The sequence below is a fragment of the Notechis scutatus genome, chromosome 2, assembly GCF_049901735.1.
Source record: "Notechis scutatus isolate UNSWTSFEM ecotype Mainland chromosome 2, rNotScu1.2, whole genome shotgun sequence".
In the NCBI taxonomy this organism is placed as follows: domain Eukaryota; kingdom Metazoa; phylum Chordata; class Lepidosauria; order Squamata; family Elapidae; genus Notechis; species Notechis scutatus.
The window spans coordinates 153,560,523-153,586,253 of record NC_142010.1 but is presented as its reverse complement, the minus strand read 5'-3'; the positions used below and the strand labels follow the sequence as shown (position 1 = coordinate 153,586,253).

The 25,731-nt window shown below is 42.3% G+C and overlaps 1 protein-coding gene and 1 pseudogene across 4 annotated transcripts in view; both read left to right on the top strand.

The window, feature by feature from the left end:
• The window catches only part of MECP2 (methyl-CpG binding protein 2), a 110,500-nt gene that overhangs the window by 32,225 nt on the left and 52,544 nt on the right, over window positions 1-25,731 (top strand). The window lies entirely within an intron of this gene.
• Window positions 17,508-25,401, top strand: LOC148132341 (lamina-associated polypeptide 2-like; annotated as a pseudogene).

The window sequence follows — 25,731 nt, the reverse complement described above, 5'->3', positions numbered from 1 at the left end:
TGATTTAGAGTAGCGCTACTGTTAGCAGCTCATGTATTCTCTCCCACATTCCAGCAAACTATTTTCAGATTGGGATTATTCCAGAGTGTAAATATGTTATATGAATTGGGGGATGAAATTATATTTTCATTCCAATATTTTCTAAATATGCCTTCCAGTTTTTAATTCAGGAAATACAATATCACTATACCTAAAATTGGAATTGAGCTCCTATTACGACATCACTGGGATCACTTAATTATTTTCTTATTGTGCATGTAATGGATTTTGTTTTTGATCACCTGCATTCCAAAGGGAAATGAAGACACATTCTGCCCAGCATAAAATTGAAAATCTGAAAAATTAAATCCCATTTGCTTTACAATAACTGTAATTTAGGCTTTAAAAAACTAAGAGGCATATTCCTGCCATAAATAAATTCTTAATATTTCATGAATCAGTTACAAAAGTTTAGAAGTATTGACATAGAAAGTACCACCAAATATATGCAGCCTTAAAGCAATATTCATTTTAATTAAATTACATTTTTGTATAAATTCATAGGGAGTCTTAACAATCTGTACTAATTACATGTGATTAAAAAATTTTTTTTAGAGAAGTATACATCGTGAATGAAGGAAGTTTCTTTGAAATGATTATTTGCCAAAATTTAAAGGAATTCACTTAAAACCACGTTTATTATGTTTCAACAGAGAGTAAAGCCTTTTAGGAGCTAATATCTTAGAGTTTAGCCCAATTAACTACGTAACCTGAGATTTCTGAACTGTTGAATAATATAGTTTTTATGTATCATTATCAATAAAATATTAGCTTACATCTTCATATATTTCAGGTTTATTTCCAGCCATAATTATACTCCAGACATTCGTTTAATAAGTTAAAGGCTTCCTATAACAAATTAAAGATAAATCTTGAGAATTCATATTAGGCAGCAGTAAACTTATGTGGAAATTTAAGATGTTCTATGGCTACTCCATTTGATATTTATAAGACTCCTTATAAAAATTGTTTACTGGGGGAGGGAAGGTGTAACTTGCCCCAGATACATAACTGTTCCAATATTTTGAATATCACACCTATGCAACTTTTTAAAAATGAGATGGAACATTGTATTCAGCATTTAAAAAGTTAAGTAAATCCAAAAAAGTTAAATGTTAAGTAAATTCACAAATACTGTAAGTGCCTTAGGTTAACAAGTGTCTGAAAGAAACCTTATACCTGCTGATTAAAATTAAGTAGAGTACCTTTAGGAAGGGAATTTCAAAGTTTGTTTCATTACAAAAAAGGCCCTATTTTATATTCCCAGTATTTTATTCAGTGAATAAAAAAACCATGTACATCCCATCATATTTAGGAGGAATACAGTATAGGAAAGCTTATTTCATAGATTTCAAAGAACTTTAAAGCCAAAAAATAATATCTGAGGTTTTAGTTTACTCATTATTAACACGGCTAAGAAGTAAATGTATTATAGATGCGCTTAAGGTGTAACTTATTTCATAAAATGGGATCATTTTATCAAAAAGGCAGTAATTTATTTAGTTTTTAGGATGTCTTTATAATCAGTCTGTTATATGGCTATGCTTTGAATGTTGTGGGAAGGGAAAGATTTACATTTGAGTGTGGTTTTTTTATATTAAATGCAACATCAACTTACTCAGTATGGACAGTAAAATATTGATCCATCTGTGATCTATGAATGAGGCCCCACTTATTTCTACACTAGTGCTTTTATTCCCCCCCCTCCATAAATATGCAGTTGCATGAAAAAAAGAGAAGAGACAATGAATATTGAAATGGCAGGATTTCTTTTGATTGCAAAGAGGAAACGGATAATTAAAGGGTTAGCAATTAATAAGTGAGAGGAAATGATTAATGAAAGGCCATATTTTAAACTACTGACCTTTACTAATTCAAAAATGAATGGAGGCTGGTTGGGTTCTGAATAAAACTGATATTCAGCAAGGAAAGTGAATATAATGTTCTACTTAGTAAATTTTTTAATTTAGAGTTTCATTTCTTGAACAAAAGCATTTTAGCATTTATGGGTTGCTAATGTGGGATGTTTATGGATTGTCCTTTAGAGGGGTATATAAAATTTTGTGTTGCTTTTCAGAATAGTTCCATCTAGAACAGGGGTGTCAAACTCAAGACGTGCGGGCCACATCTGGCCCGCTGGGTGCTTACATCTAGCCCACAGGGCTGCCCTGGAAAGAGCAAAGGACAGGCCTGTGGTGCCTCTGCCAGTGAAAACTGAGCTTGGAAGGGTCTGTGCTGCCCTCCTGAGCTCTGTTTTTGCTGGTAGAGGGTTGCAGGAGGATGTCGCAGCTGGAAACAGAGCTCAGAAGGACTGCGCTGTTTTCGCTAGCAGAGGGTTGCAGAAGGCATCACAGCCAAAAACGAAGCTCAGGAGGCCGTCGCAGCCAAAAATGAAGTTCGCGAGGGCCACATGCAATCCTTGCAAGCTCCGTTTTCTCTGGCAGGGGGTTGCAGGAGGCCATTTCAGCCAGAAACGGAGCTCTGTTTTCTCTGACAAAGGGTTGCAGGAGGCTGTTGTTGCTGGAAATGGAGCTCGGGAGCCCGTTTTCATTGGCAGAGCACTCAGGCCACTACAGGCACCCCCCCGACACGAGTGATGTCAAGGTGGCCACACCTACTCTGGCCACGCCCAGCCCAGTCCCTTGAGGTCAAACACAACCCTGGTGTGGCCCTCAATGAAATAAAATTTGATACCCCTGATCTTGAATATGATAGTTCAGTTGGAATTTAATAAAATAAATAGTGACATACTGATTAAAAAGATAGCCAGTTGCTAGATGTCTCTAGTATTCTGCTGAAGGCACCCGTGTGCTGAGACTTTATTGATTTTACTTCAGCATCCATTCTAATACACTTATTATGTTTGTTTGCTTACTGCTTTATCTACTTGTTTACACTATGATGCTTTAAATGCTTTTTTAGACCCAAAAAACTTGCAAGTCTTAAAAGTAACAATAAATGCCTTAATTATTGGTGTGGGGTTTTTTTTTGTTGTTTTTTTTGCAAAATACCATTTTTTCTTTGGGCAACACAGCTGAAAGTTACCTTGACTGAAATAATTTGTTAGCAGTGTAATTTGTGGCTACTGCGTCTAGCTGATACACATATTGTGATCATTCTTTCTGAAAATTCCACTTGCCTCTTTTACCTGTTGTTTCTTTTCCTTACATCATTATTTTCCTATTGCCTTTGTACTTGCAATATATTTAAAATAATAATTTGTAGCAGTCTGTGTTTATACTGGACAGCTTAATTGTGATGTGAAGAGAAGGTCATTTAAATGTTATTGCTTGTCCCTGAAAAGTTCAAATGGAAGGAGGTGGTAGATTTGACTTCTAATTTAGAACAGCCCTACTGGGTTGTTTTGACACCTCTGCCTGCATGTGTGATGCATGTTTCTTATGTTTACTTCTATAATGCTAGCTCAAGAAGGGCATACTAACATTTAGGAAATAGTTCTTTTGGAACCTGGGACTTTTAAGAGGTTACAACTGAGAAAACCTTTAGATTATTGCTAGAAAATATTCCACGTGTCCAAAATTTTGATCAAACACAATAAAATGTAGACTTTCTCTCTTGCCAACTTGGGCAGGTGTGAAATGTAAACATTGATTCTGGTGCCTAGTGAGAATTAGTATAGTGTCATTATAACAGCCAAACTAGATATGAGATAGAAAATTTTGCGTAGTATTTTTGGAAATACTATGAATTACTAAAAGTTAAAATTTTCTTTTTAAGAGATTTCCTTAATTTTTTTTTTACTTTTATTTAACACTTTCATGAAATATTTTTCTCTTGGCTAAAGAGAATTAGCAGACTTCTTTTAGTTGGGAGAACTAATATCTACCATAAGGGACTTGCACTATCAACATGTTCTTTTTAAAATCACATTTTCTATGGGATTTGGATTACAGGTAGCACTCACTTATCTGTGAGCAACTCCTTTGCTAAGCAACACAATCATAAAGTGAAATGCCATAAGGTCATGCTGACTTGCACCAGTTCTGGCTGTGGCCATTAAGCGAATCACTAGATTGTTAAGCATTGCATCATATGACCATATTTTACAACTTCCTCCCAGCTTTCCCATTGACTATGCTTTTTGGATACTTGTGAAAGTTGTAAAAGACAATCATGTGACTGTAGAACTTAGCAATTATTGTATCATTTGCCAAAAGCCTGAATCACAAATACATGACCATTGGGACACTGTGATGGCCGGATCTTTGAGAATTGGTTGTAATTCTCTTTTTTTCAGTACCATTGTAATTTTAAAAACGACAACAATAGTTGCTGAATGTGTAGTCAGTAAATAAGAACTACCAGCATGTGGTGCTTAAATGAGTTTTTCCATCTATTTTTCTTTGATTGTTACTCTCTCAAGTAAGTGAATAACATTGATGGTCATACTGTCTTACTAAACAATTTAGAGTGCTTAGGCATATAAAAATTAACTCTTTAAAAAAAAATCTAATTCAGTTGTGCTATCGGGTAAGATATAGGCGGTCCTTCACTTATGACCATCATTGAGCATGGAATTATGCTTGTAAAGTGCGATGGCTGTGTGATCCGCTTTACAGTAAAGCGGATCACCACATGACCACGCCCAATTTTACAACCTCTTGTAGTGGTTTTTAAGCTATATTCACTATGAGGTGGTTTTTTTGCCAGAAACTGAAGGTAAATACCAGTTTCCAGCAAAAATGCTATAAATTGTGGTCACATGACTACGGGACAATGCAAATGTTTGTAAATGCAAGCTGGTTGCTGAGTGCCCAAAATGCAGTCATATAACATTGGAATTTTGAATCTCGGTCATAAGTAGCTTTTTGCTGGTTTGTTGTAACTTTGAACTTTGAATAGTCTTCATGTTGTACCTGTATTCAAAGGTACCCTTGTCTTTTGTAAATACATAGAAATATTTTGAACTGAACATGGCTTCAAGAACAAGGTTACAGTATATGCTTCAGGATCTAAGACAGCTTTGTATAGACAAACTGACAAGAATTGCAGTAGCTGAATTCTGTGAAGTTAAAGAAAGGACAATCTGGTGACAACACAGAACATGAGCATAGCATGGATCATTGTAGTCAGTCTGTTCATGTCCAGGAAAGTCTGAAGTTAAAAAGCCATCTGAAGCTGCTAAAGTGTTCTGAAGCCACATTGGGCCCAAGTAAGGACTTGAGGAATGTGAATTCTGGGAACTACGGTACTTACATCAGTTACCGATGTACTATGTAACCATTAGCAATTTTTTTTCAAGCTTGGTTCAAAATTTTTAATATTAGAATAACATTGTCCAGGGTATTTTGGAATGATTGTTCAAATAATAGATGCTGTTCTCAAATGAGCCTGTAATACTAAGCTTATGTAGCATTATTTATGGTGAGCATACATTTGTTTTTTTTTAAAAAAGGAATTGCCTTTGGAATGTTTGGATAAAAATTAGTTTCCTGTCTGGGGCTAAATACTATAGTAGAAAAAACTTATAGTTGCAAAAATGAGTAGTGGGGATGCAATACTGAATTAGCGAGCCATTTTAACAATGTAGAGTTGAAAGTTCAAACAGAAGAAAGCAAAGCCGGGGCTAGATTTATCTATTATCAAAGTTATCCCTTATCTTTATATTTACATCAAACTTTCTAGCCGCAGTGATTCATGCTTTTATTACTATGGGTTTGGATTACTATATGTACTCTACATAGAACTACCTCTAAAGTTTGTGTGGCAACTTATATAAAATGGTGACTCATTATATTAGCAAACAAAGGGACTATGATCATATAATTTCTCTTTTACAGTCTCATCATTGACTGTCAGTAGATTTCTAGGTGCTGGTTTTGACTTATAAAACTCTACATGGCTTAGCTCTGAGGGACTTACAAGGACACTTTTTCTGCATAGAAGCAGCCCACCTGAATGACCCAGTGCACACATTACCAACTTCTCTTAATTGTCTTCCAAATACATGAAGTGGAAAGGGTGAGGACCAACAAACTGTTTTCAGTTGCAGCCCCAATATTATAGAGTACCTCCCTCTAGAAATCATATTAACAGCATCATTGTTGGTTTTCTGGAAGCTATTAAAGACCGAGCAGTTTGAGAAGGCCTTTGGGAAGTGAATAATCACTATTGTGCCTATTGTATTATTGCAGATTTGTGTTTTGAGCCTGGTAGTATAAAACTGTAATAAATATATGTAAAAATATGATATGGTGACTGAGTATCCAGTGGTAGAGACATTTGCTCAGCTCTGCAAATAATTTTTCTCTGCTTGATAAAGGCGATTTCCAAAATCGTTAGTAAAAACTTGGATCCACAAAAATAGTAACTTGGATGGATCAACGGAAAACGTATATACTACAGGGCAATGTAACCTAAAGATCATATGGGTGCTTATTTTACTGAATATTTCTTATTTGAAGTCCACAATGTTGTAGAGATTACAGCGGCATGCTTCCTTTGCATAGGACCAGCTTTTGTGTCTTTCTTATACTCATATTTGCAAACATCTGAACAAAAGGCTCTACAGGAAGTTTATTTTAAACAGGTGGTATGTTTTGAAGTGGATAATGATATACGCTTTCAATGTTTGTTGTATGGTTTACTTAAGGTGAACATAGTAGTGCTGTTTTCTTGAGTGTAGTTGATCAGAAGAAACCTTTATCAGTGGTTTCTGTACTATTATGCTGTATTTTTGTAGTGCATCATTTGAATCACTAAAATAGTAGTTAATAGTTGTTATTGAGGTTGGGAGAGAAGGAAGAAATGCTTAAAAGGAAATTGTAAAGCTGGCTGTGCAAAAGGGCTTGATAAAACAGGCTTTCAGTTGGTTTTGGCAGCATAGTGTGGATTGTATTTTTACAAGCTGACTTAGATCCTTAACAATTTCTCCTCTGTACTGTGTACCAAGCTTTCAATCTTGGTGTCTGTTTACTGAAAGGATCATATTGTTGTGCCATCTTTATCTCTGTGTTCCCCCACCTTCTTTTGCATCCTTTCTTTCTGAATATCCAGAGTTATAAATGCGTGTGTAAGAGACCCATTCATTACAGTAATACCCTATAAAAGGTGCATGTTGGAAATTTTAACCTTGTACCTGAATAACTATTTATCAATCATATGGCATATTATATATGTACCAGCAATATATTTTAATCTTTCACCTAGGTTAGTAAAATGCAATAAAATATAAATGTTAAAAAGATCTATGTTCAAATTCCAATGTCTAGGCCATCTAACCATTGAAGTGCAGTATTGCTTATATTTAAAAAAATCAGTATATGGACCAGTATATGCCCTCAGCTTATAGTCAGTCATGATGTGATCTACAGTTTAACATGGGAATTTGCAGTCGCGCTAAGGGTGGGGTGGATACTATGCCCTATTTATACAGGGAGTCCTGGTAGATGCCATGTAAGATGAGAATCCTATTCAGAATTGTTCATTGCTGATGTGGTAGTTCAAAGCCTGGCACCTTTTTGTGGGATCATTTATACATCTTCCTGTGTCTGGGCATTTAGCAATCCATTTGGCTTTCTACTGGGAATCAGTGTTAAAGCTGTTGAGCAGATGTTGTGCAAGTACCAGTGGGGGCTTCCTGGATTTGAGTCTTCCAGCTAATAAATGAGGAAGGTCAGCATGCACCGATAGGAGTGAGTGGTTCATAATTTTTCTATATTCTCTCACAAGTGTGTGTTGTCTTTATCAAGCTCTATGGCTCAAAACAGGAAGCCAGCAAGTCAAAATGGTTTTAATACATCCACTTATAATCCCCATAGTGTCATTGAGTCTTGTGTCTGACTTACTAGTATGGCAGCTGTGAGGCCATATATTCTGCTGTGGAGTAGACCAATCCTAATGGTGATGACCAGAGGGTGGCAGCTGAAGCTTCCCATTTAGTTCTACATATTTTCTGGAGTATGTTGTTTCTAGTATTGATTTTTGCCACCGTATTCTCTAGGTGTGTCTTGTAGAACAAAGTTCCCTAATCTCTCCGGCTTTACAGACCGGCACTTGGAGGTGGGAGAGGGGATGGTTCTGTGTGAGTGGTGGGGGCATGTGCCTGCCACAAATGGAGCATGTGTGCATGCGTTCACCTGGTGCTCATGCAAAGGGGGATGCACACCTTTGTCCACTGCTTCAAGCCGCTCATACTGGGCTGTGGGCTCTGAGAGAAAGTAGCCCTATTTTCAGCATCAGTGAAAACTGCAGATTGTCTGGCTTCAGTTAATAAGTTGCTGTAAAACACGTCAATTCAATATGCTGTACTTTGAATTTAGTCAATTAAGTAGTGTTGAGCTGGTTTACTCTTTCTATCTTAAATCTGTCTTTTTAATGAGTAGACACATTGGAACTATTGGAGTGATTTACAGAATAACTTAGCTTTCCTCAGTGGAACAAAATTGTACGTCAAATTAAAATGTATTGTATTAAAAGAGTTTGAGATACTCAAGGTAGAGATTTCTGTTGTGTGGGTTAAGAATTAGGAATTAAGGACTTCATCTTCAATTTTTGGAGCAGCAACTATGTTCTGAAGACACTCTTTGTAAAGTAATTATTCTTGATTTTTCATTTGGAATCATTCCTATACTTAAATTCCTTGGCTGAGGAACAGTAGGATTTGACAGATCCCTGGTATGCTGAGAGTTCACAATACTTTACCAAATAACGGTATGTGTATTACTGTACTGATTTTAAATTCTTCGCTATATGGAGGTTAAAGTTTATTAGTTGTAAATTAAAACTGTTATCCTTGTGTGTATGTGTGTCACAATTACTTTGCAGACAGTTTGCCAGATTTCAAAAATATGGTCAGGGCATGTGCTTTTCAAATGGGTTTATTGTGCTAAGGATGTTTCAGATTTCTATGTGAAAAACCTAGATTGCTTTGTAAAATTTTGCAGACATATGCCTAAAAATTAAAGCGCACATTGTTTATATGGGAACAAATAAAACCCTCAAACCAATGTAGCTGAAAAAGTGTATTTTTGCTTTTGTTACAACATGAGTTGAATTGAAGTGAATCTATTGTTTCTTTTTTGGGCTTACTTCTATGGCTGCAAATGCAGGTAGAAGCTACAGAAAGTATTATTTCAAATTCCCATTATTTCCTATGACAGAACACACAGAATAACTGGTGTTTCATTCTGGTGGAATCCAACCCACTCAGTTCTGATGTAAAGATCCAAGGATTTTATTCTGCACCAAATTCTCAAAATACTGTTTGTGTCATATATTTTCTTACAGCTGAGTGGAGGAGCACACTCCACAGGTCTGCATTATGCTCTGATTTTCCTGAGACCATGCTATACTTGGTTTGTGTCTAGTACGGGAAATGTCTTTCTCTCACAGCTTAAATTCAAGGGATTTTTAAAAATTGAACCCATGTAGACAACTATTCCATCTTCATAGGGATGATGGGAAATGATAAAAATTATAATTCAGTAACCAATCACATCGCATCATGATCATTATATAACCCACATATGAGGAGACTGACAGGGCCTGTGACATGAATGTGCATATTTTGCATAGTTGCAATTCATAAAAGTGAGCTTTGGCATGGTGAACATATTTTTGGGGGAGGGGGAAACCTCTCCAGAGATTCATAACTTCCTTGGAATATGAGCACTTTGCTAACACATAGCTAGTAATATCCAATAGCTAAATAATTAGTGAGCCTGGCAGTGCCTAAATTTGATAAATAAAATAAAAAGAAATAACTTTATTTTCATTTATTTTTGTATCTTTGAATCAGCTTTTGACTAGTTGGTGACTGCCCGGAGTAGTCCCTGCAATTTTTCTTGGCAAGGTTTTTGGGAAGTGGTTTGCCATTGCCACCTCCCAGTTTATAGCCTGATGCCTTAAGCACTACTCTACCTTGTGATTAGAGACAAATGCACAAGATTTCTAAATTCTGTTTGTCTCCAACAATAGAGACAAATTTGAACAGAACATTCGGAAAAATAAAGGCTTTGCCTATATATACCAAAATCCCTTGGTCTCCTAAAAGCCCTTTCCTTGTCCTTTAAGTAAGATTTTAAAGTTGTTGAAGATAGGAGATACAAAATCCTTCAAATTTGAAATGATTTGAGTGTGAAATGGGATCTTTCAGAATACTTTAATTTTGAAGATCTTGCAATATTGACTTTTTGAGGGAAAATATCCTTGCTCACTTTTAGTATGATCAAAATAGACAATTGTATCAGAATAAAACTTCCTGAATCTTGAAAGCAACCCCTTAGCTACAAAAAAAGGGATGAAACAAACTCCCTGTTGGCATATTAAATCATTTCCAAGATACAGTGATAAAGGACAAAGTAAAAGAATGTAAGAGGAGTTCAAGTCGGTGGGAATCATTCACATATATCAGGGGTGGGCAAACTTTTTGGCTCGGGGGCCGCATTAACTTTTAAAATTTGACAGACGGGCCGGGTCAGCACAAGATTTTTTGGGAATCCCCCCCACCCTTTCCCCCACCCTCTTCTCTTCCTTCCCCTCCCCTCGGAGGCCCCCTGAGTCAGGAGTTGCTATCGCCGGCGTGGCTCCGCGCGGCTCCAGTCCCGCATTGCCTCGGGAAGGGAAAGGCAAAAAGGAAGAGCCGCGGCGGTGCTTTGCAACGGCAGCAGCGGCACCGGAGGCTCAGGCTCAGCGGCTCCTGGTTTTGCCTTTTCCTTCCCAAGGCAACGCGGGACTGGAGCCGCACGGAGCTGCGCCGGCGGTAGCAACTCCTGACAGCCCCAGCCGGACACCTGAGTGGAGCCCGGGCGGAACTGCCTGTTGCTGCTGCCGGAGCACCGCCGGGTCACCTCCTCCAAGCAGCCTGCCCGCCCACCGGGCTTCCCCTCCGCCGTGCGGCTCGGGGCCAGGCGCAAGCGCCCACGAGTTAAAAGGAAGCCGAAAGTTGCTAGGAAGTTGCTCGGGTTTCCGGGGCTTCCAGGCTTAAACTTTGCACAGGCAAAGTTTGCAGGCGGGAGCGTCTTCCCGCCAGGAGTGGGAAGGGTTCCACCTGGCGGGCGGGCGGGCTGCTTGGAGGAGGCGACCCGGCGGTGCTCTGGGTTTCCCCTCCGCCACGCGGCTCGGGGCCAGGTGCGAGCGCCCATGAGGAAAAAGGAAGCCGCAAGTTGCTGGGAAGTTGCTCGGGTGCTGGGAGCAGGCTTTTAAAGTGCCGCCCGAGCAGGACCGCCGAGCCGGGAAACGGGGCACCAAGGCAGGGCAAGGCTCCACCAGCAGCGGCCTAGCTTTAGGTGGCTCCAAGCAGCCTGCCCCAAGCAGCCTGCCCCAAGCAGCCCGCCCGCCCGCCGGGCGGAACCCTTCCCGCTCCTCAGCCGGAAGATGCTCCCGCCTGCAAACTTTTCCTTTGCAAAGTTTAAGGCTGGAAGCCCTGGAAAAAAAAAGGGGGATCGGCGGGGACTCACCTTCGGAGAGGTCGACTCGAAGGTGATTTCGAACTCCCAGCCGAGGCCTTTGCAAAGTTCTTCTTTCTTTCCTACCCAGAGCGCTCCGCACTGTTTTGCAGCTTTGGGGGCCATGCGGCGCAGGGCAATATGCCACGTCCAGCGATTTTTTTTCAGGGGCGGGCCGGATTGGACAGACCAACGGGCCGGATGTGGCCCGCGGGCCGTAGTTTGCCCACCCCTGACATATATGGAGCTTGAAATTCAAATTCAGTAAATAATTCAAGAAATTAATAACAAAAAAATAAGCTGAAGATGAAGACCAAAGTATACGGTATCTGACCAAGAAGTATCAACTAGAAACAAGGAAGATTAAGGAAGCACTGGAAATAATAAAGCAGCAAATAATAGCCATAGTCAAAAAACTCAGCAGATACAAAGTTTGAATTGCATACTATAGGCAGAATCTCCATTTCCTTTTCAGGGATTGTAGGAGAAATCCAGCCTTCCAATTCTTCATTGAAGTGATGGAGAGTATCCCTAGAGAGTAGCTTGCCTTCTGATAAATGGATGTTTTCTGATTGGCTATGCTCCCCCTGGTGAGCCATTTTGTGATTAGGGAAAATCTATATTGTAATTATTTTGCAGACACACTCACAATATGCAGAACTCTCAAAATGTCAAATGTCTTCTCAGCATAAAAAGGTTACCTGCTTGCATTCAGGATGCTGCTACTGTCAGTATGTAGAGGTGGCTTTCTTCACTACAAGTTTATCAAGGGAAGATTCTATTGCCCATTGAATTATATTGTTCGAAATGTTATGCTTTGTTTTGTTATGATAAATTTTCTTTTTTGTGTATCTGTTGTGCTTCCAACTGATGTTTACAAGGTGCATAAGGGGATTCAAACTGTTCCCTGTGTAGATGTCAAGGGAATGGCTATAGCAGAATTGCTTGATTTGAATCATTGAGGCTGATGAAGTCAGAACATTCATCCAGTTGGATTTATGAATGAATATGCTGGAAATTTGACAACATTGTCATGAAACCTTTTTTTTATTATTTAGGAAGCTATTGGAAGGATATTTCCCTTTGCATTTCTGATGTTTATCTGCCTCTCTCCCAGTTTAGAAACTCATATTTTGTTTTGAAAGAGAACCGCATAGCTCACTTTTCTGTAAAATAAATAATAGAAAGGCAGAACATATAAAGAATATTGGCACAAAATAACTTTAACATTAAATTATAAAAAGAGGTAATTTTCCTTTTATAGGAAACAGTAACATTGATTTGCAAGGATTTTTGTACACAAAATAACAGGTAGAATTCTATAGCTTGAAGCTAATTTACTCCCATTTTCTTACCTCATCAGTAACAGACAGGACTGAGCTGGAGTGCTTTCTGAGACTGCAGCTTTGCACAACAATGTTAGAACTTCCAAAATGTGGTAGCTTTCTGCTGTTAAGGCTTCCTGAGATGCTGCAGCTTTGTGCTGCACTATTGGGGGTTCCTCGGCTGGGGCAGCTATGCACCATGCTGCTGGGTCATACTAGGGCAGCTGAGGCTTTTGGGCTGTAGTTTTGCTCCATTGCTCAGGTGCTGTTTACAGCCCTAGTACTGTGGTATGCCAAGAAGCGCCTGAGCTGCATGGTTCTAGAGCTGCTTGTTACCTCACAAGGAAGGGTGCAGGGTGACCAAAAAGAGGTTAGGGGAATACAGTTGGGAAGCATTGGAGGGGATGCAGTCCCCTAGCTTAAAAGAACTGAGACCCAGGGCTGGGAGGGATCAAGTCTGAAATGGCTTGGCTTGAGGTGGGTCCTCACCTAATGATCAATGGACTTTGCCTAATGATGGCAGTGGGGAGTGCTGCTATTGTCCTCATGAAATGATGTGGAGACCTGACTGTTGAACTTTTATGTCCGGATTGCTGAGCGATTGAAATAGTAGTAAGTCTGTGACTATCTGTATAAAAAGATTTTGACATCCGATTTGCACAAATTACAGGACTTTGTTAGCTTTTTAAAAAGAGAATGGGTGATTTAGGATGCTGCAGTCTTATTTTCAGGCCACTCAAAATCACATTGAACCATTTCTGGTTTTGGAGATTTCTGCAAGCAGTATATAGTACAGGGAAACCTATCATCACAGTTCTAATTGGTAGCTTGTTTTTTAAGAAAAGTAATAATGGTTCACAGGAAATTTTTGGGCTTTTCTACATGTACACAGAATACACATATATGTACACATTATACACATTACTTTTATATAAATCAATCTCTGAAGTGTGCTTCTTCCTGGTCATAATGTTACTTTGATTTCCCAGTGAAAATATTCTAAAATTACAGCAGTTTCATTTTCCCTTCCTGAATTATAGGATTTCATTTGGCAATCAGTTCCATTTTCCTACAGTTGATAACCGTAAAAGAAACCAATTAAATGTGTCAGAAATATCATGTCTAAAAATTAAGAGTGGGATATGTACAGTTTATGAATACACTGACAATATTTACCAGATGAATAAAATATTAGCATTCAGTTACATTAAAAAGGGGAAGAGGGTTTAAAAAAAAACACCAGCAGTGTTTCAGACAATTTCAGAGTCAATTAAAATCAGATATTTCTGTGTAATTCTAGTACATTCTGAAATATTATATGTATGTATATGTTAATATTTCCTCTCTCGTTGTTGTTGTTGTTGTTGACATTTTTAAACATAGACTTCTGTTAATCAAGTCACATAGCCAGCAAATGAACAAGTATTTTTGTGACTGATAATTCCTGTAATTTTCATCATCTTAATTTCAAACCAAAATAAAATGTGTCATTAACAAAATACTATTTATTTTGCACTTCTCACACTGTTATATCAACAATGGGAAACATTTTGAGAAAGTTTATAGATTCCCAAACCTTCTAACTATAAACCTTATGATGCTAAGAGTACTGAAGCATATGAATAGTGGTAAGAAATTACAGCAATTGCTTAATTGGCAAGGCACATACATGAGGAAGAGAAGATAAATTTTGAATGGGGTAGCTGGGAATGAAGATTAATATGATGATCTAGGACAGCCTTTCTTTAACCTTTTGAGCTTGGACAAACCCTTGAAATATTTTTCAGGTCCTTGGGCACCCATGCACATTCAAGCTCAAATATAAGCCAGAAGTTTCAAATTATATTTGTTTCATTCACTTGTTCCCAAAATCCATCTTTTCCTTTCTTGCCCCCACCCTTTCCATCTCCTTTCTCAAGGACTCCTTTGCAAGGCTATGGGAGGATTGATGCGTTGCAACCTTCAGCACCTCTCCCCTGATATTTGAACTCTTCAACTTCTCCTGGTACCCTGATGCCAAAGCTTCCCCCAACACCACTACTTTTCCTTTCCCCACTACCTCCCCATTACTTTGTGGGTGGCTTCTGTTACTACTGTTGTTACCGATAGAGGCCCTCCAGACCACTGCACCTGCAGAAAAGCAGATATTCGCTGGCAAGGAAGACCACAGCACATAGATCATGGTGGCTCTCCTACACCTGCTCTCACCACCTGCTGCTCCTCACTCTTCAGCAATTCCTACCTGGGTTCTGTGTACACTTTGGTAGGTCAACTCCATATTGGAGGTTCGAAGCTTTTTAAAAATAAATAAATAAATCAAGATTTCCCAAGAAACTTGGGAACCTGTCTCACAGGCCTGGGTTGGCACACAACCACAGCTGAGGACAAAACATTGAACTGTATATAGACACTTATATCAGGTTGATCTTTCTTTCTGACACTTTTGTATGGTCCTTGCTGTAGTCTTTTGTACTCATTGACTGGTCATTGGAAAATCAGAACAAATGTATCAATACTATGCCTATCTTTTCCTATATCTGTACATTTTAAAATGTGAAATAAAATAATCAAGGCACATGCCTGCATTTGCTGCAACCTACTGTACATCTCAATTTGCAATAGCTATGTCTCATTATCCCAGTATGAAATAATGGGTCTTAACATTTAATCATACCCAGAATAAATCTTCCTGAAAAGGAATGAAAAACATATATGAGAATAGCATTGATTTTTGCGTATGAGTAAGTGCACTATTTTTAAATTAAATAATGGATAATCCTTTTTATTCAAGCATAAAGAAATGCAGTATTTAGTTAAGCATAATAATTAGTGTGGAATAAAAATGAATTTGTTTAGAAAGCACTAAATATTATGATCTTCAACTTACAAGGCATAACTTCAGAGAACATTATAAACCAGAAAACAAAATGTGACTCTAGTCAGGAAACTATAGCTTGAGTTTTAAGACAAATTTATTTGCTGAATTTTTTTTTAAACATGAAGTTAATAGAAAATTGAACATAGCTGCTTTAAAAATCATCTACAGTAATATTTGAGTTCTATAGAAATATGAAAGGGAAGAAAAATAAAAATGGGCCATGTTTTGCTGTCCAAAAAAGTTAACTTGAATAGATATTTAGAATTCCTAAGTATTCTCCATCGAGGTGGAGATAGCATTCATGATTGGGTGATTATTCTCCACTTGCTTATTGAACTGAGTCTGTCAAATCTTTGAAGACACTCCCTCTGTGCTGGAGTCCTCCCAGAAATTGACTCAGTCAGCTAGCTGGACGACATGTTAAATTCTTCTCCTAAAGAATCAAAATTTATTTGCTGTCCTGTTTCCAAGAACAGGGAGAGAAAGGTCCTTATGGAAACAGCTATTAAGCACCTACTGGAAATCCAGGCAATTCAGACGGTGCCTGAGTACCAACAGGGCATGGGATTTTATTCCATCTTATTTGTAATCCCTAAAGCCTCGGGGGAATGGAGGGCAATTCTGGACTTGAAGTGTCTTAACCCACCGAGCGAAATACAGACGGTTTAAAATGCATTCCCTCTAGTCGATTCTAGAGGGGATTAAGGAGGGCATTCCCTGACCTCCATAGATTTAACAGAGGCTTACCTTCATGTCTCCATTCTTCTGGCCCATAGACAATTCCTTAAGTTCTGCTATAATGGGAGGCACTATCAATATAAGGCCTTGCCCTTTGGGCTTTCCTCTGCCCCCAGAACATTCACAAAGCTGTTGGCAGCCCTGGCAGCCCATCTCAGGACCACCAGTAAGAGTCCAGTGTTACCTGGATGACATACTGGTCCAGTCATCCTCCCCATCTCGAGCAACAGAGGATTTGGAAATCATCATTAAGGTGTTCCAGGGACGTGGCTTCTCTGTCAACGAGGCTAAAAGTCATTTCACTCCCACCACCTCTCTACTCCATCTGGGAGCTGTAATAAATACCATTCTCCTATGAGCTGTTCAGAGCATCCAGTAGGTAGGTGCTTCAGTCTCTTCATATATAGGCTGGGCTTATTTTGTGGAAAGCTCTTCCTCCTCCACGGGACTCCTCCCCAGCATCCCCCAGTTTTTTCTCAGCCTCATGGAGGATAGGCAGTGCTTTGTTTTCTTCCTCGGCCGGAACAGGAAAATTCGTTAGATTTCAGGTTTGGAGATATCAAATTTCTTCTTTAAGGCTCCTTTAGCCTCTAGAGCAGTGATCCCCAACCTTTTTTACGCCGCGGCCCGGTACCGGCATCAGCTGGGCGCTGCGGCCCGGTACAGGCATCAGCTGGGCGCCGCCATCTTTTTTTGATGAAAACGTGCTTCCGGTGAGCTTTCTACCCGGAAAAGCTCACCGGAAGCACTTTTTCATCAAAAAAAGATGGCGGCACCCAGCAAGCCAGCGGCCCGGTAGGACTTGTTCCGCGGACCGGTACTGGTCCGCGGACCGGTGGTTGGGGACCCCTGCTCTAGAGAACAAACGAGCAAATGACGATTGCCTTTTCCATCTGGCTGTCTGAGCTCACCTTTCACTCCTCTGCTCTTGCGATCCTTACGATGGTGGTCATCTGAGGCCCTCTTCCTGGGGCTCTTATTCAAGGAACCTGACAAGTCAGTGCTGACCACGGACGCCAGTCTTTATGGCTGGGGAGCCCATATTCAATCCAGGGTGGTCCAGGGACAATGGTCCCAGGCAGATTTGGACCATAATATTAATTGGCTAGAGATTAGGGGATGGTCCATCTGGCCCTGAAAAACTTAGAGGAATCTGTCTCAGGTAAGGACATCCTGGTTTTGACTGATTAATGTGTCAACCAAGGCACACATTAACCGCCAAGGTGGGACACATTCATGGCCGTTGATGCTCGAGGCAGAAAAACTTGCTTATGGGCAGAGAGACACCAGGTATCGCTCAGAGCTGAGCACATTGCTGGCGTGGCCAATGTTGAGGCTGATTGACTTAGCAGAGCCACCATTGACCACACAGAGTGGCATTTGCACCCCGATTTGTTTCAGGAGCTGTTGGAGCGATTTGGAGTACCAGCTGTGGACCTCTTCGCTTCCCAGGACAACACACAACTCCCAAGGTTCTACTCCTGGTTTGCGGTTCCGGGGGCGGAGGGAACGAACGCCTTACGCAGCCCTTTGCCACGGGAGCTACTTTATGCCTTTCCTCCCCTGCCCCTGATCCCGAGAGTGATTCAGAAGCTGTTGGCAGAAAGAACTTATCCTTGTAGCCCCTCATTGGCCCAGAAGGCCATGGTTTGCGGACTTAGTAAACCTCTCCATCTCCAGACCTTGGAGGATACCAGAGGACAGAGTATCGCTCAGCCAGGGGTCAGTATTGCACCCAGATCCCCAGTGGCTTCAGTTGGCTGCCTGGAGATTGAGTGAGGATCTCTGATCCCGGACAATTATTCCTCCAGCGTAATAAGAACTATCCAGACCTCCAGGAGATCCTCCACCAACCGCATCTATGATGCAATCTGGAAGGCTTTCAGCAAATGGTGTTCTAGGACTGACATTGTCCCCACTGGGGCCTCGATTGCACAGGTGCTGGACTTCCTCCAAGAGGGCCTAGATAAGGGGCTTTCTCCTAACACGTTGGTGGAGGCAGGTTGCAGCCTTGTCCTCTGTTCTCTCCTTGGGGGGAGTGGAATCTTTGTCTAGACATCCCAGTTCGCAGGTTTCTGAAGAGTGCTACAAACCTGAGGCCTCCAGTGGTTCATCGATTTCTGACATGGGACCTCTCTAAAGTACTGCAGTCGTGGATTGAGGCCCCATTTGAACCACTGAGGTCCACTTCCTTGCAGTTTTGCCTTGCAAGATGGCCTTCCTGGTAGCAATTTCCTCTGCCAGGAGGATTTCGAATTTGGCTGCTTTATCTGTCAGGAAGGACCTTTGTGTGTTCCACACCAACCAAGTGGTGTTAAGACTAGATCCTTCATACATGCCAAAGGTGAACTCGTGGTTCCACAGAGCCCAGGAACAAATCTTACCTGATTTTTGCCGCATCCTGTGCATGCATTAGAAAGAACATGGCACACTCTGGACGTTCGCAGAGCCTTGCGGATTTATGTTAAGAGGACATCGTCCTTCAGAAGGTCTGAATCCCTCTTTATTTCCTTTCAACCTTCTACTATGGGTTGCAAGATTACTCCAACAACTGTGGGGATATGGATAAGACTGTGCATATCCAAGGCCTACCAAACCCAAGGATTGCCTGTTCCACCAAGGATAACAGTGCACTCAATGAGAAGTGCGGCCACGTTGGCAGTGTGGACCACTCAGGCCTTCTGGAGGAAGTTTGTAGGGCGGCTACCTGGGCCTCACCTTCTCCGTTCATCAGACACTATAAGCTGGACTCTTTTGCTTTTGCTGAGGCAGCTTTTGGTTGGAGAGGTCTGCAAAAGGTCCATCCTGTCTAGGGGATTCGGACTGCAGTAGGCCCACCCATAGGACAGCCAGCTTTGGTATGTCCCAATCTTGAATGCTATCTCCACCATAACGGAGAAGGGTTGTTTGTTCTCACCTGATATGACCTTTCTCTTTGGGTGGAGATAGTATATTCTCTGATCGCTCCGCTTGTGGTCGGAAAAAATGATAAACAAGGGGTGTCCTTTCAAGGAACCTTACAGGGCAACGATCACAACCAATGCCAGCCTGGTAGGATGGGGAGCTCACTTCCAATCCCACACTGTGCAGGGAATTTGGACTATTTCCGAACAATCACAAAGCATCAACCCGTTGGAGCTGCAAGCAGTTCATCTGGCGTTACGCAGTTTTCTACCCTTTTCCAATCACGCCACGTTCTGGTCTTGACAGACAATATCACAACCAAGGCCCACGTAAACAGACAGGGGGTACCCACTCCAAACTTCTGATGCTGGAGACGGCCAGGTTGTTCAAGTGGGCCGAGGCCAATCTGTTTTCGCTCAAGGCAGAGCACATAGCAGGGGCCTTAAACACACAAGCGGATTGGCTCAGCAGGGCAACGATAGATCAGACAGAGTGGCGCCTACACCCGTCTGTCTTCCAGGAAGCAGTGCGGAGGTTTGGGCAACCGGTGATCGATCTATTTGCCTCTCCCCTCAACGCCCAATTGCCCTGGTATATTTCAAGGTACCTGACTCAGGGGGCGGAGGCTGTCAACGCCCTGCGATGTCAGTGGCCTCCCGGACTTCTATATGCGTTTCCTCCACTCCCTGTAATACCCAGGTTGATCCAGAAGTTATTGGAGGAACGAGCGGAATTGATATTGGTTGCCCCTTACTGGCCCAGGCGAACATGGTTCGCGGACTTACAGGAGCTGTTGAGAGAACAATCTTGGAAAATTCCACTGTCGAGGGTTTCCCTCTCGCAAGGGCCGGTACTTCACCCAGACCCACAATGGCTCAGCCTAGCCATATGGAGGTTGAACGGAGCCGTTTAAGGACCCAACAGATTTCAGAGGATGCCATTGCCACCATACAAGCATCCAGACGGTCCTCAACAAATCGTATATACGAGGCCACATGGTCCGCTTTCTGTCGCTGGTGCCAGGGGTCTAAGATCGACCCAACTGCACCATCAATAGGACAATTATTGGACTTTTTACAGGAGGGGTTGACCAAGGGCCTGTCTCCAAATACTTTATGCAGACAGGTGGCGGCTTTAGCCTCAGTGATACCCTGGGGTGACCTCCGGTCCATAGTGCACCATCCGCATGTCCGCAGCTTTCTTAAGGGTGCTGCAAATGTACGACCTCCTGTAATTCACCGCTATCCCACTTGGGAGCTCAACAAGGTGTTAACCGCACTTACAACTGGCCCATTTGAGCCTTTAAGAACCACTAGTCTCAAATTCCTGACATGTAAGGTGGTCTTCTTAATTGCGATCACATCAGCAAGGAGGATTTCCGAATTGGCAGCATTGTCGATAAGAAAGGACCTGTGCGTGTTTCATGCGGACGGAGTGGTTCTCAGATTGGATCCATCGTTCATCCCTAAAGTAAATTCATCTTCCACAGACCGCAGGAGTTGGTGCTTCCAAATTTTTCTCTGAAACCATCTCATAGACTGGAGCATCAATGGCATCAACTTGACGTTCGAAGGGTGTTAAGCATCTATCTAGACCACACGGCGGCATTTCAAAAATCTGAGGCTCTATTCCTATCCTTCAACCCATCCACTTTAGGACACAAGGTGTCGTCGACGACCATTGGTAGATGGTTGAGAGCCACCATGGCTAAAAGTTACGAATGCCAGTCCATCTCAGTTCCTAAGGGCATTACAGCCCACTCAACAAAAGGAGCATGGGCCACACGGGCTTCCATAGACGAAATTTGCAGAGCGGCAACTTGGCCTTCACCATCGCCCTTTGTCAGAAATTATAAAATTGATGTCTATGCCTCAGTGGACGCTTCATTTGGCAGAAGAGTCCTGCAGAGGGTCCACAGAGTTTAGGAGTGGATTTCGATCCAGACGGATTGCCTCCCTAAGGACAGGCCAAGTTTTGGTATGTCCCACTTCTGGATGCTCGGAACAGCTCATGGGAGAAAAGGCGTTGGTACTTATCTGATACGCCCATTCTCTGTGAGCTGTGAAGAGCATCCAGCCCCACCCATTTCTTTCCGTCTGGTGAGGTTCCGTTCCGGTCAGAGATCTAGATTAGGTGATGAGTTCCGAACTTTGGCACTCAAGTCATCGCAAAACTGGGGGACGCTGGGGAGATGTCCCGTGGAGGAGGAGGAGCGTCCTGGAGTTTGAAGCCCAGCCTTTCCAGAAGAGACTGAAGCACCTCCCACTTCTGGATGCTCTTCACAGCTCACAGAGAACGGGCATATCAGGTAAGTACCAACGCCCTTTTTCCGAGCCATACAAAATGATTAGGAAAATGATTGCCCACCCAAAAGCCCACCCATGGGGATAGGTTGCAGTGGCGGGAATCCCCACCGCCTGGAATGGGCCAAAAACTGGATACGCAGAGGCCGAAAAAAGGGGCACACGGAAGCTGAAAATGGGATGTGTGGAGGCCAAAAATGGGGTGTGCGGATGCGGTGATAAGTAGCAGCAGTGATGGGTGGCGGTGGCACTGATGGGCGGTGGCGATCCCCGCTGCCTAGAACAGCTGATTGGTGGTGTTCCGGGAGGCTGACCTAACTGCCAGTCAGCTGCTCATTCTAAATCAGGCTGTGCTGAAGCTGTACAGGCTGTTTGCTGCAAGGAGGCAAATTGCTGGGAGGCAGAGGCAGTTTTTTTTCTTGTTTTCCTCCCCCAAAGCTAAGTGTATCTTATAGTCCGGAGTGTCTTATAGTCTGAAAAATACTGTAATTTTGAAGCACAAAATTAGTCTTTCTTCTTTGCTCCTTCCTTGAATATTTGTCCAAGACCAGGTCAGATGTTCTTAACTGTTCAATTTCAAAACTGAATTAAATGTTTGTCCTCTCCAATTTTAATTCCACTATACTTCCTTTCTTCTGTTTTGACTAATGAGGGGGGGCAATATGAAAAGTGGAATACTTTTATGTTTAAAAAGCAAAAATAGCATTTTACGGTGTTTCTTTCTATTATGACTACTAATCATTCTAGTGGAAGTTTGAAGATATTTAGTCAATACTGTGTTTACATCTTTATTTTGCTAAAACAAAATGTGATTATACATGGGCCATAACTGAGGTTGGAGATGTCCTAATTATTAAAGTATGTGCTTACTCTAATTTTGAAATTCTCCAGCTCTCACAGCAGTGAAATGAAACTGCTGCTTTCTTTATTCTCTCAGTCTTGAATTTTAAGAGAAAGGACATAAAAAGTAGAGTGTATTTTTCTCCTTCATTTTGTAGCATGAATTCAATAGCTTATATGTGTGTGAGTGTGAATTGCACTTGAGCAGCTAATTGGGCTCCCACTCTCTCTTTCTCTCTCTGTGCCTATACAGTAATGCTATCAAACCATTCAGCAGTTTCAAAGAACTAGCAGGGCCTCTGTTGCACTAATCACTCCAAGCATTCAGCAATCATGAATTCAGCTTATAAATCATAAGTCAAAAAGTACACTCTGTCATCTTCGTGGGTTTCCAAGTATTAATAATAATACCTGGATGCTATATCAAGCATGCATTTTGCAGTATTTAGAACTAGAAGTTTATTTGTAAATCTTTGTTGTTAATAATAGCTGAAAAATATGGAAATACATTTGCTTTATAAGCAATTATTCATTATTGTTGATTATTACATATATGGTTTATAAACAAAATGGCCATGTTGCATTAACAAGTATTAAAAAGCATTGGCGATGAAATAGAATTTCTCCAGTGTGCTGAGTAGAGAATCCAAGGAATGGGTTAACTGCTCGGAGACTGAGTCAATCAATCTTTTGGTCACGCCTCCTTTGCCTGTTCATGCCCAGTTTTGACTCAGTCTCAGCTCAGAGGGGACACATGGAAAGATAGTTCCTTTGAACAAAGACAGAGTTTCATTTCTTGGATTCTTCACAATCTTAAAGTAAGATTGTGGCATCGTGTTAGCCTTGTAAAACAGCGAAAAACTCGGCTGGCTCCCCGGGCTTTCCAACAGAGCACCCCAAGCCAGCTCAGAAGGACTGAACTGAGGTCCCTGTCTTTCTCCCGCCTTTAGGCAGTGGGGATTAGACCTTTATTCCGGCTCAGATTAACAGAGCTGAGGTCCCTGGCACCTTCCCACACCCAGTAGAGGGGACTAAAAAGTCACTGCCCAGTTAACTCAGGTACATACTATTAACAGAGAGTCACTGCCCAGTTAACTCCGGTGCAAACATTAGCGGCAAAGTGTAAAACAGCAAAAATAAGCCGTGACTGAAGGGGTCATTGCAAATGAGCCTGCCTTATTGAATTAGAAGTTCGGATTGCGAAAATGGTGGCTTCCGTGCCATCGGGCAGCCACAAAGAGATGGGGGTCAGTGGGCAAGATCTTGGTTCTCCAGTCCAGTCCCAGATTACCAAGGAAAGCCCCTCGGTGCCAAAATCAGCAGTTAGAGGAGCGACTGACCGAATTAGGGGGCACAGAAGGCCTCTAAGGCTGAAGAGAGGGGGAGGCCAAGAGGCATCCGAAAGCCCTGGACAAACAGATGGCCAAAGCTGAGAGAGAAGCAAAGCGCCAGGGACAGACAAACTCCCCAAGGGGAGAAGCCGCCACTTCCCACGCTTTTTCAATTCGGCCGTTAGAGCCTCTAAATGAAGCAAGGCAATTGAGTGATCTCAGCTCACAAGCCTGATCGCCAGATGGCGCCAGAGAGCAATCCTCTCAGACTCCATTAGACAGCAATGAAAAACTTTTCCTTTCACGGTCATATCTGCCTCCAGCAGAAGAAAATTGGGAGCCACCTCCAAAGAGGTTGAATTTTGCACCAGAGGCCACCTTTACAACTACAGTGGCAGGGCTCCGCCCAAGGGAAAATCAGGGACCTGAAATCTCTGATCAGATAAGAATTCTGATTTCAGAGGCCATAGCGCAAGGAATTGCTTCAGGCTTGGGGCAAAGATGCCTGACTGCTTCTGGGGCAGCTGACTCCCCATTACGTCAGGGCCATCATCCAGCACCCCAGTTTCAAAGAGACTTGGCAGCCTTTCAAAGGCCTCATTCACCCACTTCATCCACGTAGAGCAGGGAATTACTCTCAGGAGATCAAACAGAGCCAGTGCTTTCAGAGGATGAGGGGATGGCCCCAGATCTTCTGGCCTTTATTTTACCCCGGCCTCTTTAAATCCCTGCTATACAAGGCCATTGCCACAGCCCACTTGGGAGCTGATCCAACATGGGAGTCAGCATTGGGCCTAATGGACCAGAGTGAATTGCTCTTTTCAGAACTAACCACAGAGAATGAGGAAATTCCATCACCCAAACTATTCCTGGACATGGTCCAGAGGCAATGGACCCACCCAGGGGCATAGCCATCTCTAAGCGGAAGCGATAAGAAATTTTATAATGTGGCCCCGGACCTCACAGAGGCTCTACAACTTCCTAAGATAGACAGACCAGTGGCAGCCTTGGCATCCTCCACCATCCTGTCTGACAATATGGAGGATGCCCTGAAGACAGAGGACAGGAAGGCGGAGCTGACCGTCTGCAAGGCACATCAGGCGGCTGCCTGGGTGGTCAAGGCTACAACAGCCGCCTCATTTTTTGATAGAACCTCCTTGCTCTGGCTTCACCAGATGCAAGTGAGGGCTGGTAGCAGCAATGGAATTTTCGGCTGATGCCACTTTGAATGCTGCCAAATTCACTTCCAGGTCAATCACCATCTCGGTAACAGCCTGCCGCCTGCTGTGGCTTCGTCACTGGCAGGCGGATACGAACTATAAATGGAAGCTAGCCTCAGCTCCTTTCCAGGGTAGCAAGCTGTTTGGAGAGGCCCTAGAGGCCATCCTGGTGCAGACAAAAGACAGGAGAAAGGTACTGCCTTCCCTATAGAGGCGAGCTGATCGCCATCCCTCGGCTTATTTTCATAGGCTTTCATTCAGGCCTACAAACTCCAGCTTTGACACTCCTTGCCCCCAGAGGGTATATTCCCACAGACAGGACCGCCAACCAGACAGATCAGGATTTAGGGATAGAAACAGGCAACAGTTCCAGACCAAGCGGCCATTTCTTGGATCAGGAGGTCACTCCTTTTGATGCTCCAGATTACTGCGAACCCAACCCTCCCATTGGTGGCTGCCTAAGTCTATTCGCAGACTAATGGGAGGCGACCATGACAGATACTTGGGTCCTGAACACAGTGAGACTAGGTCTCACCCACTCCACACCCTGAGATTCTTCATCTGTTACCCCATCTCAAGGGACAACACAAAAAGAGGCCTCATGGAGACCGCAATCCAACATTTGTTGGACATTCAAACTATCCAGCCGGTCCCAACAGGGGCAAGGGTTCTACTCCATCCTATTTGTAGTCCCAAAGACCTCAGGCGGGTGGAGAGCAATTCTAGACCTGAAAAGATTGAACAT